The following is a 12,995-nucleotide window of genomic DNA, read 5'->3' as shown; positions in this document are numbered from 1 at the left end:
ACACACACACGCACACACCCCGAGGGGACACTGCAAGCAGCAGGTGACACATGAATTAAACAATTAACAAAACGATAAAATAGAGGGGGGAGGGCATCGCTCTTTCGTAGGACTGACGGGACGCTTTGTTGATTTAAAGGACCCACTGCCAAAAATGGTCGTCAAAGATCCTCTATATCAGTGGTTCCCAAACTTTGGTGGGGTACCCCTTCAGAGAAATGACCCATATGAGCAGTGTACCCCCTACTCCTGCACACATCTTTTTATGTCAATTAATTGAAATATTTAATCATAATTCATTCATTTCATAACAATTAAAAAATGTCAAAAATGTGAATTTTGCAAGGTGACATTAGCATCAAGTTTGAAAGGTTTGAATGAAGTCTATGTTCATTTCAAAGTTGAAGAATTATGATAAGCAGCGTCTAAAAATAAAAAATAAAAATAAAAATAAAAATAAAAATAAAAATAAAAATAAAAATAAAAATAAAAATAAAAATAAAAATAAAAATAAAAATAAAAATAAAAATAAAAATAAAAATAAAAATAAAAATAAAAATAAAATAAAAATAAAATTAAAATAAAATTAAATTAAAATAAATTAAAAATAAAAGATAAGCAGCATCTCTGTGAAAGGCTATTTGTTTAGCATCCACGTCTGTTACATTTACTGTCATGAGCAGCTAGCGGTTGGTTATGTTAATATCACGTGATTTGGTTTGCATGTGTGGGTGTGTTTGCTGTGATTTCCAAGTGTCCGTGAATGCAACCGCAACTTGTGCCCGAGGAGTTATGCGATGCATCCGAATGCACCATTCTCAGAAAAAGCTAAGACAGCAGATCGGCCAGATTCAAAACTGTTGGTGGACCGCATTTGGCCCCCGGGCTGTAGTTTTCCCACCTCTGCCCTGTGACCATTACGTGTTCCCCACTTTGGGAACCTAGGCTCTGTATGACAGGAGCACTTTGCTGTTGTTAAGGACCTGCCATTAAAAACTAGACAAGAGTGCAAAAAAAAAACCAACTGTCAAAGATCATGTGTATACATTGCTCACTCTGCTGTTTTTAAGGATCTATTGCCAAAAACACTTATCAAAGACCATTTATACAACTGGAGTGTCTGCTGTTTTTTGTCAAAGCTCCTCTATACGACTTGACCACTCTGTTTTTAAGAACGTACTGCCACAAATGCTAGCCAAAGATCCTCTATATGGCAGGAGTGCTTTCCTTGTTTTAAGGAGCTACTGACAAAAACACTTTAAACTTTATATGACAGGCACATCTGCTGTTTTTAAAGACGTATGGCAACAACAGCCGCCAGGGTGACCCTGCCAAGTAGAGGAGCTTTGACGATCGTTTTTGCAGTACGTCCTTAAAAACAGCAAAGTGCTTGTGTCACATAGAGGATCTTTGACTGGGCTATATTAATGTTTTTTGTTTACTCCTTTTTTTCTCCTCCCCGAGTAGTACTTTCCACGAAGCCAACGCGGGGCGTAAATAAGCAGCAGAAATAAATAAAGATTAAACATCACTCCAGGAATTTGTCTCATTGAAGATGAAGAGCATCTGCCCGACTTTGGCATCTGCAGTGAAAGATATCCCGTGCGGCGCCAAGGGTTTGGATCACGGCGAGGAGCCAACTCTATCAGCCTGGCTCACACCGAGATACATTCAAAACCAAATAAATAAAAAAAGGTGAACGTCAAAACAAATTTGTCAGCCAGCAAACTTGATGCAAGCTAGCTTCTTTTTTTTTTTTTTTTTTGGAAAGCTGGCTGCAGGCATTAGGAAAAAAAGAAAAAAAAAACGGGTTCAAATGTGTGCATCCACACTTTTAGGATCTTTTTTTTACCGCTGTAAAAAATGCTCCAGTTAACAATTAGCTGCTTTCTTGTGATTAGCAAAGGTAAAAGCCGCCATGTTTCCCTTCTGGCTTGTCAATCATTTAAGCTGCCCTTGAAGACGAGCGACTTCTTCCTCCGTCGGAAAGTCCTTTAGTACTTTGACTCGTCACCAAAGACCAGGAAGTGCTGAACTTTGTGGCTGTGTTTTCACGATGTCAGCGACATCTGAGTACATCAGAGTAGAGCCGCTTCTTCTCCTGAGTCAGTTGAGGTGGCTCGGGCATCTAGTCCGGATGCCTCCCTGGTGAGGTGTTTCTGGGCATGCCCAGCCGGGAAAAGGCAGACCTAGGACACGCTGGAGGGATTATGTCTCACAGTTGGCTTCGGAACGCCTTGGTGTCCTCCCGGTGGAGGAGGTGGCCGGGGACCGGGAAGTCTGGGCTTCCGGACTGAGACTGCTGCCCCCGCAACCCGGACCCGGATAAGCGGCGGAAAATGGATGGAGCTACATAAACATAAATATCGCGATGTAATTCACTTGCGTATGTTCCTGGAAATTAGTCTGTGCAAGTGGAAAACCGTTGGGAATACATTTCCTAACTCTTTCATTGGCATTTTTCTCCAGAAATAAGTCCAAACAAGCGCTCAGACCTCACAGCTAGGAGACCAGGGTTCGATTCCACCCTTGGCCATCTCTGTGTGGAGTTTGCATGTTCTTCCCCGTGCATGCGTGGGTTTTCTCCGGGTACTCCGGTTTCCTCCCACATTCCAAAAACATGCTAGGTTAATTAGCCACTCCAAATTGTCCATAGGTATGAATGTGAGTGTGAATGGTTGTTTGTCTATATGTGCCCTGTGATTGGCTGGCCACCAGTCCAGGGTGGACCCCGATTCTCGGCCAAAGACAGCTGGGATAGGCTCCAGCAACCCCCGAAGACAGCCGGGATAGGCTCCGGCAACCCCCGAAGACAGCCGGGATAGGCTCCGGCATCCCCCGAAGACAGCTGGGATAGGCTCCGGCATCCCCCAAAGACAGCTGGGATAGGCTCCGGCATCCCCCAAAGACAGCTGGGATAGGCTCCGGCATCCCCCAAAGACAGCTGGGATAGGCTCCGGCATCCCCCAAAGACAGCTGGGATAGGCTCCGGCATCCCCCAAAGACAGCTGGGATAGGCTCCAGCAACCCCCAAAGACAGCTGGGATAGGCTCCAGCACCCCCGCGACCCTCGTGAGGAAAAGCGGTAGAAAATGAATGAATGAATAAATCCAAACAAAGCGAAGCAAACTGACATAGTTTGACGTGGTTAAGCTACGTACTAGCTTAAGGATGACTATTTGGTCCAAGGCGTAGCTTAGCAAAAAGGCACAGCTTGGTGTAAACAAGGCCAACGACGGCACCTGCTCGCAGCGTTCCCTTGGCATCATTCCGCTCTCCAAACAGCTCAAACTGAACAAGAGGAACTCTTGACATTCATCTTTTGTCCCCTTGTCTTTGCAAATATGCGGAAGCCGCTCGGTGAGCAACACGCCGCTCAACACCTTCCGACGCTGAGGAATGTAGGTTTGTTTTTTTTTTGTTTTTTTTTTTTCCTCCTTGCAGGCTTTGTGTGTTGCTGACACACTAACGTATTTATCTGAAATGACGCCACAGAAGCTGACTGGCCACCCAGCGAGTGTGAAGATAGTCCTCATTGTGAGCCGTCCTCCTTTCAGAGCTTTTTGTCATCAAGACACAAGTAAGCTGACTTGAGAACTTTGCAAACTTTTCTCATTTAATTTGAGCCGTAATTCCATGAACAGAGATATCTATCCCAAGCACATTGGAGGCCGCCTCGCGCCGTCGCTATTGCTCATCAAAGATGGCCGTGGGCGAGCGTGTAAGGATAGGAAATTTTGTTAGTGCAAATTATGACATTGTTTGTAATCGCGTTTGGCACAAACTGCAGGCTATATGAGGGGAAAGAACTTTATGTCGTATATCTTCATGATCTCCGGATTTTCTTGCACTTGAAATCTAATTCCTAAACGACAAAAGAATCCCTGCAGACTTTACTCTTCTTCTACACGGATGCTGACTCTTGAAACAGCACAGTGGTCCTGTTGGATAGGAGATCTTTGATCTAGGATTCCTACAGTAGGTCCTCAATAGGCATCGGGGTGGGTGAGATTCTGAAGTATGATCTTTGTTTACAGTCCAAGCGATGAAGCAATATGTGTAATACAGTATTATGTTCTGATATGTACTTAAACAGGGTTCAGTGCTCGCATATTTGACTGATACCTACAAATACGCCCATACGATTTGGGAGGTAAAAAGTCTACTCGTTCCCTTTGTATGGACTTTTTTTTTCCAGGAGCAAAATGTGAATGACATGATTGAAAAATGTACTTGTTTTTGTCACAACCAATTAGCTAAAAATGCCATCCAATACTTCTCTACAAGAGAGGAGAAATATGATCTAAGGGAAGAAGTACATTTGAAACACTTCTATGCTAGGACTACGTTATGCTAGCCATAGCATTTCAGTATGTGGAATCAAACTAAGGAATGGATTGAGTAAGGAAATCAAACAATGCAGTTGATATATCACCTCGTACTTCGGTACGGGACAAAAAAATTTCAAAATTTTAAAATTAAAAAAAAAAAAAAAAACAACCAAAAAACCTTAAACTGTATTTTGGAAAGCAGGAAGTGAACAAATGTAACAGTTAGTGATTGTAAAAGTACCAGATGGAGGGGTAGGATTTAATAAGCTTTGCTTCTTCCTACTCCTTTTGGACATGTGGAACTGGGAACTGATTATGGGATGCATTCAATTGGAATCTGATTCATGTTCAAATGAAATTAAACCATTACCATTACCATTTCTGGGCGCATAAGCGAGCGAAATACTCTACCCTGCCGCTATGAAAAAGCACTACATTGTGATATAGAGTGGAGACTGAATAGTTATTATATGTCCTCAATCATTATGGAGATTATGTCTCCAGGAATACTAATAAAAAAAATCTATGGAGAACCTGACCTTTTTAAGTCACATGAAGGTCATTGTGATCATTTATGATGGCACAGAAATATTTGTTTTGTATTTATTATGCATTATCGCGTCGCGTACAGAGTCATTTAAGAAGAAGCTGAAGTGTGGGGAGTCCCCCCATAATGCAGCTAGCGTGACATATGTGCTATAACGTAAACAGCGCGACAGACACAAGACCACTAAGAGGTTTAGGGAAGTAATTAGCCAGGCCTACAATGGGACGGGGGAATCTTAAACTGTCGGCAGCGGAGGACAAAAGAGCATTGCAGGCGGCTGAGCAGGGAGGGGAAGCAAATGCGTTCTACGTCTGGTGGAGGAACGGCCCCGCTTATCAAGATTACGTTCAACAGGCGAGATAGCGGCGCTAAAATGGCTCGACTGACACAACAATCACACAAATTACAGGCGGCGTTTACGCTACATCTTCCACTGGTTTGTTCCCAAGGATGATCTTTGTTCATTCATTATGACCATTTGAGCTGTGGAATCCTGTAGAGCAGCTACACACAATAACCCACACGGAACACTTTCTAGATCTTCCAGAAACTGCACCTATTCCAGCTGTATTTCCTTGGATTTCCAAAACGGTCTGTTTTATTTTATTCCACCCACGCCCCGCCCACTCCGCTGTGATTGGTCACACTCCCAAGCACTCCTAAGTACTGTAATTGCGGACTACTTCCAGACCCCACTTTTTTGTTGTTGTTGATAATAAATGAATAAATGTTGGCTCCGGCAACAGTTTGTCGGATATTTCACGTTCATCGACACAAAAATAGTACCGTGTGAAATACCGTTGACAGATGAAAATAGGAAAATAGAGTACTTGTGGTCAAAAATAAACAATCTGGACACATATTAAACATCATTATTAAGACAATAAGGATAATAGAGGATATAATCCACAGGAAAGAAGGATTACATTCAATAACAATGACCTTGATGTTATCGTTGCAAGGGCGTGCTCAATAAAGAAACAACACCAAAAACGGTAGGATATAAAAAAATAAAAGTAAAATACTACGAAGAGTGGATAGTAATAAATAACCTCTGCTTCTTTCTACTCCTTTTCGGCCGATACTGTATGCACGATTAAAATAAAGCAAACCCAACCAGCATTAAAATGAAATAGACAAAGGCAAAAAAGCTTTCTCTCTTTGAATGCGGTCGGACTGTTGAGTTGCCTTCCGTAGCGTACCATCGCTGCTGACGTTGGACGCGGTAAAACAGGAAGTTGGACCTTCAAGGATCCCGAGTTGGATCGGGCGACATTTTTATATACCAGTACAGAGTATTCCAACGATAAGAAAATGACTTACACCGGTATAAATGATAAATGTAAACAAATACATGATAAACACGAAAAATGTACATGAGTTGCACGCTCGTTTTATATTGTTATCTCACCATACGTCCCAAAAATATTGTGATATATGCTCAGGTCCGTAATCCCCAACCTTAATTCCGAAAGTTGGGGAACAAAAAAAGCGGATAAGATCGACTGTCCTCCCGATTCCTCAACAAAATATACACTAATGGATAGATTTGACCTGAGAATAGAATGATAACATTCAGAGGCATAATAATAATAATAATAATAATAAAAGGGTTAAAATGCAACAATGTAAAATGTAAATGCTGGACTTAGTATTTCAATCAGGACTGTATAGGCAATGGAACAGGAATTAAAAATGAACTAGTAATCAATATTAAATGTAATCAAAGAAAAAAACATTTTCCCGATAGTCAATCAAATATATGTAATATATTAAGTAAAATATAAGTAAAATGGCCAGCAAGAAGATATGCAGTATGTGCTATGCTATATGCTATATGCTATATGCTATATGCTAACGGCATGTCCAGCTTCTGCGGGGGGGGGGGGGGGGGGGGGGAGGGGGGTGATAAGAGGTTGTGTTGCACAGCCTGCAGCAGCTCCACAAACAAGCAGTTTCAACATGGTGGTTGTGTTTGTTTTCCCCGCCCTCTAACACGGACCTCCAGAGAATTAAAGCCAGTTGCTCGCCCCCCCACCCCCCCCTTCCCGCATTGTGAAATAAAGTAACCATATTACTTTTTTTTTTTTTTAAGTGGGCTTGCCGCAAGCAGAGTTGATGGTGCGTGTCGTTTATACACTCGCTGCAGCATGGAAGTCGAACGTCCTGTGACCTATTGACTTTTACAGCACTCTGTTTACAAGGCGTCTCCGGGTTAATTGTTAACAAAGATGTCGGAAAGACGCCACAAAAAGCCAGCTGACCAGCATGCAACGCTCTTGTCGTAAACCACGGCGGCTGCAGCGATCCCATCTCATCAGGTGTGGACTTTCAAGTTTACATTTACGACGCACGCCACTCATTTCCGTGATGTCTCGTGAAGCTAATGACGCACGAGGGTGGGATTTAAAGGGGGGGGGCGATAAGCGGCGACACGCGGCGGTAACTTGTCCTGCCACGGGATGCGGGTCGACGTCAGCCGTAGGATTCAATGTGGATTGGCGTTTAGCGCGGATGAGCGAGCGTTTAACAAAACTGCGGTGCCTCCATAAATTGCTACTGAGCAGGGGGGGGGATTTACAATCACCTCTGGGGAGGTTGTAGAAGGGGGGGGGTGCCAATCAGTCCTTGCCGCAAATCAATCCGGCAAAGAGAGGTGATGGCTATTATGCTGATGTGTATTACATGCAGGAGAAGAAGATACACGGGCAGGGCGCCGCGTCCAATTGGATTTATTGGAAGGTGATTATTGGTTGTCGTCGCCGTTGAAAATGGCTTGCACTGCAAAGTACGGTGCAAAGCACGGTGCAAAGCACGGTGCAAAGGGCCGGCAATAAATCAAAAGGCAGGCTCCGTGTAAAACATGCATTCATCGACTAACAGCCGGGGTTGTACTGCACATACTTTGGCGTGGAAGTATCGTTGTACACGCTCACCGGAATACAAACTGCTTTAATGTTCGAATGCCGGTCGTGTTTTCCTACTGAGCACCTTTAAGGATTGTGTAGCTGTATTTATACACAATTTCCTAATGGCAATCTTTAACTTTGTTGATGTTTGTATGTGAATCATTCCTGTCTCTGCTATAAACACGTACATTTGGGTTGGGCATAATTATCGCTTCATCGACGTTTGCTTAGGATAATTATCTTGTCTTATTATTTTTTTTACAGACAAATGATTACAATACACCACAAGGTGGTGCATCATAAAGCGCACTGCTCAATGAGCTCCAAAAAACACATTAGGTTGTTAGCACAACTGCCACCAAATTTGATACAAACCTTTATTGGACTGACAAGCACATGTGTGTAAAATTGGAGCAAGATTGGTTGAAAAAAAAAGGGCTGCACGGTGGTCGAGTGGTTACCGCACAGACCTCACAGCTAGGAGACCCAAGTTTAATCCCACACTCTGGAGTTTGCATGTTCTCCCCGTGCATGCGTGGGTTTTCTCCGGGTACTCCGGTTTCCTCCCACATTCCAAAAACATGCTAGGTTAATTAGCGACTCCAAATTGTCCATAGTTATGGATGTGAGTGTGAATGGTTGTTTGTCTATATGTGCCCTGTGATTGGCTGGCCACCCGCCTCTTGCCTGAAGTCAGCTGGGATAGGCTCCAGCACCCCCTGTGATCCTTGTGAGAATAAGAGGTACAAAATGAATGGTTGAAAAAGATGGCCGCCATCAAGTGAAACGTCTTTGGAGGTTAGGGGTACGAGCAGAACGTAGCAACTAATGTTGTCAAATGATTATTAAATCTTTGGGACATAACATTTATCCCAAAGCACTTTGACCACAACCCATAGGGGGCGCCACACTTTTCCGCATGTTTATCCAGTACTTGAGTGCTCATAATTTTGCATTCCGGCTCGCATTGAACAAATTGTCACGGCACCGCATACGTTGTGACGAAAAATATTTAGGGAAAATGATAAGCCATGAGATATTTCCGACACCAGATGTGCATAAACATCAATGATAAATCCACCCTGTCGAGCAAAAACAGCCTGAGGCCTCGCCACTTGACACTTTGCTTGAGGACAGATGGCACCATAAAATGACTAAGCAGGCGGCACAGAAGGCAAAGGAAACACACACACACACACACACACACACTATGCAAAGGACTCGGCTCCGACCCCGCCGTTCCCACCACCACCACCACCACCACCCTGGGCGCTAAACCTCTTTTCCACCAAGCAAAAGACAAAGTGTGAATTCCGCATTACGAGCACAGGGATGGGGCGCAAACACGTTCAGAGATCGATAGCCGGTGAGCAGTTGTTGAAGCTGAACTCAAAATCAACATTGCACGGTTTGCAGTGCTTCGTAAAAGTATGGTCGCTCACCGCCACGGACCCCCACTGCGCCCCCTTTGCCACTGCTATAGTCCCAGCTATGCATAATTGCATAGAAGGGGGCATTGGAGGGCTTCATACTATTCAGCAGGTGTCTCCGCTGTTCTAAATCAATTACCTCCAGTCAGCCGGCGCTTAGGGTTGCGGGGGGGGGGGGGGGGGTATTGTAAATCAACTTGGTGTCAGGCCACATTAGCGACTGTAACGGCCCGGGAGCCAGCCTCGACCCTCCCGAGGTCCAGCGTGACAGCCGAGCAGCACTCGGATGAAACTGAAAGTTTTTTAATTGTTTGGCAAGACTTGGAATGGAAATGAAGAACCATTTTCCAGGCTTGGGGAGTCAAATCGGTGAAATAAATAAGCGACGCTCGAGCCGCCGTGTGCGTGCAAGCTAATACGTCGCCGTTCTCCGGTATTGTTTCTGTATTTTTTAAAATGTCAGGACGTTCGGAAAATGATGCAAGATCAATGAAAGCGACCGCTGTAGGGCAATATTGGATTTGCAGAGTTTCGAGTAAAAACGTGGTACGCAGACGTTATCAGTTCTTGTTTGATTCCTTGTGATGCAATGCCTTCAAAGCATCAATTACAAACCGCATCGTTAGGGAAAACTAGGACACCCAACAGTGTTGGCAGTTTTGACCGTATGGGTTATGGACATGTAGCCCCGCCCCATGAGCCCCCAACACAAACATTTAGCAAATACATATTTTTCAACCGATCTTACTCAAATTGTACTTGTCAGACCCGGACGCCTCCCTGGTGAGGTGTTCTGGGCATGCCCACGCTGGAGGGATTATGTCTCACAGCTGGCCTGGGAACGCCTTGGTGTCCTCCTGGTGACCTGGAGGAGGTGGCCGGGGTCCGGGAAGTCTGGGCTTCCCGACTGAGACTGCTGCCCCCGCGACCCGGACCCGGATAAACGGAGGAAAATGGGTCTTGTCAGGCCCCTAAAGGTCTGTACTAATACTCATGGCGGTTCGGACGGACAGTATCTTGCCCAAGTATACTTTGACATGGGTTGAGAATCAAACCAGCAACCAGTATCACCCGAGCCTCGTTTGGGCGCCAGACACACGACTGTCCTTTGATATGATGTCCACTACGACCGCCTTCTTCCGCTAACGCTATTTACATCGTCTCTAATTGGCAATCCAAGCATAGTCAAGACCGGCGAGACCTGAACCGGACTGTGGCCAACCAATTGCCGTTCTGGGACAAACAAGGACACATTAGACTACCTGAAACCGCAGACAGTCGACGGTTTGAACAATGGGTAAGCATATTTTCTTTCCCCGTCTGGTGAAGAGAAGAGAGCGAAGAGAGGCATATTCCTAACAAGCACTTCTGTCTTTCTGTCAGAGGTTGTTACTCTCCAAGCCCCGTGTTCAACTCTCGAGGGAAATGTGTCCCGTCCCGCTCTTGTCTTTTTCTGTCTGAGCCCTGAAGCCAGCCTGCCGGAGCCGATAGGCCGTATATCCCCGTCGTGCTTATTCCTAATACAAATCAACTGAGAAGGGCACAAAGTCGCTTAAGTGACTACAGATGTAGACGATTCTGAAAGAAATGTAATTAAGGAATGTTTCTTGGTGTTGAATTACTTTTTTGTCCCTCTGGAAGTCGAATAAAAAAAAGACTTTTATTATACATCAAGCAGTTGATGTTTGCTAAATCCAAGGATGAAGAGTCTTGAACCAGTCATGATGTGCTATATATATCACTATATTGACACGCACTATGGTACACATTATGGCATTGGATGCTCATATCACCGAGTACTTCGGTACGAGGTACATTATTTAAAAAAAAAAAAAAAAAAACCTTAAACTGTATTATGGAAAGCAGGAAGTGAACAAATGTAGCAGTTACTGATTGTAAAAGTACCAGATTCTTCTTCCTACTCCTTTTGGACATGTGGAACTGGGAACTGATTATGGGATGCACTCAATTGGAATCTGATGCATGTTCAAATGAAATTAAACCATTACCATATAATAATATAATATTAAAAAGGTTGTGCCATAATATTAGCACGGAAAACAAATATCGTTCATATTGATATTGGGTTTTCTGAAGGTTTGTTTTTTTTTTACATTTTAATGCATAAAAAGAATCCCATAACATTTGTTTATTGCATCAAGGCTTTTTGACTTTGTCAGGAAACTCTATTTCAACAAAATAAAACCAAAAAAAAAATTTTTGCAAAATTTTAAAATGACCTGGTTGAAATTATGACCACTGTATTGTTAGGGTGGGTTTGGACCCGGTTATAATAATATGACTATAAAGCAATATTTTGAGCCACAACTGAAATCATAAGTGATGACACAATGACAACCAGCTCCTCTTCTCATCATGGAAGCTTCAGGGGATTCTCATTTGGACCGCTTTTCCAGTGCCTTAACCTAGTACCAAGATCTGGACCTGTTCTACTTTTTGATTTCAGTTTATACTAAAGTTCTGTTGCTGAAAACAATAACTTTTTCTACCTTTTCTTGACATGAATATATATATGGGTCAAAATTGATCAGAACACCATGGATGTGTCTTTAGTGATTAATACTAAAATGACAAAATAAATAAAAGTAATTGATTTAAGAGACATGTTCTATATCCCTCAGTAATAGCCAGGTAACAAAAGAACCTTCAATTTATGAATATGATTCTTTTGAGGTTCATTTGACCATTTTTGGAAATTAAAATGGAGGGGTATAGTGACAAAAAAAGGCCTACATGCCCACAACAAAAGTATTAAAAGCAACATTTTCATGGATGAGGAAGCCTAAGAAGGTAACCAAGACATGAGAATCAAATTTGATAGTAACTTATTATTTTTAGTGTATTTTATCGCTGATTTAATACATGGGTGAAAACCGACCCATTAACATAAGAGATGATACCAGAGAGCTAACACAAGAGGAAGGTTATGGATCTTCTGGTGGCGTTCCAGCTTGACCAAACTATCCAGAGCGTCCAGAGACATGCCTTCCATTTGGCCGCATCACCTCAGACCACCTCTCAGATAACGACGACACCGAGTCGGCCGTCCGGGGAGCAGATTACACTTCATCCCCGCCTCTCTTGGTGGCAGGCTGACAGACAGGAAGAGTGAAGAACAACCAGGCCGCGTGCTCGCCAATCGATGGCCAGCCGCCTAGCGAGGTCCATTATCGTGACAAGCCGGAGCCTCGGCGAGATGACCCACATGCTGCCGATTGCCTCATTACAACCTACAGATCTCTCGCTGGGACCAATCGTTCTCGCTCTACCGTCTCATTCTGTCTTTGCGCTTTTTCTACATAATCTCCCTGCACCACCAATCACCAGGCTGGATCGGAGTCCTAAGTCTCGGAAAAGCAGCAAAAACCGCATCCGAGTCCCAAGTGATGGATGCAGGCCTGAAATGCAAACTAAATGTAAGATTTCAGTGTGTGCCATCAGTTCTAATAAGGTAGACGGGGAGGCGAGAGAGGGGCGGGGGGGGGGGGGGGGGCACTTCACGCCCGTCTATCAACAGATACGCTATCTGTTCCACTTACCCCCCACCTTCCACTGGCTATTTTCAAATCCTCAGACCTTGGAGGATTTATTTATACCCCCCACCCGGACACAGCTGCAGATACCATTTTACCTGCAGCGGAGAGACCACCCCCAGACTATCAATTACCAGCGCCGCCATTGTTAGGAATGGCTGTAGTGCAGCTCGTACAACGAGGCACACGAGACGGACACAAGTGCAGCGATCAAAACAATCCCT

General features: G+C 43.9%; 1 protein-coding gene across 15 annotated transcripts in view; it reads right to left on the bottom strand.

Annotated features, from left to right (window-relative positions):
* The window catches only part of LOC131109441 (receptor-type tyrosine-protein phosphatase F-like), a 185,117-nt gene that overhangs the window by 116,091 nt on the left and 56,031 nt on the right, over positions 1-12,995 (bottom strand). The gene's annotated exons all lie outside the window — the stretch shown is intronic.

This window comes from Doryrhamphus excisus, chromosome 22 (genome assembly GCF_030265055.1).
Source record: "Doryrhamphus excisus isolate RoL2022-K1 chromosome 22, RoL_Dexc_1.0, whole genome shotgun sequence".
Taxonomy (NCBI): domain Eukaryota; kingdom Metazoa; phylum Chordata; class Actinopteri; order Syngnathiformes; family Syngnathidae; genus Doryrhamphus; species Doryrhamphus excisus.
This window is presented reverse-complemented; position numbering and strand designations above follow the sequence as displayed.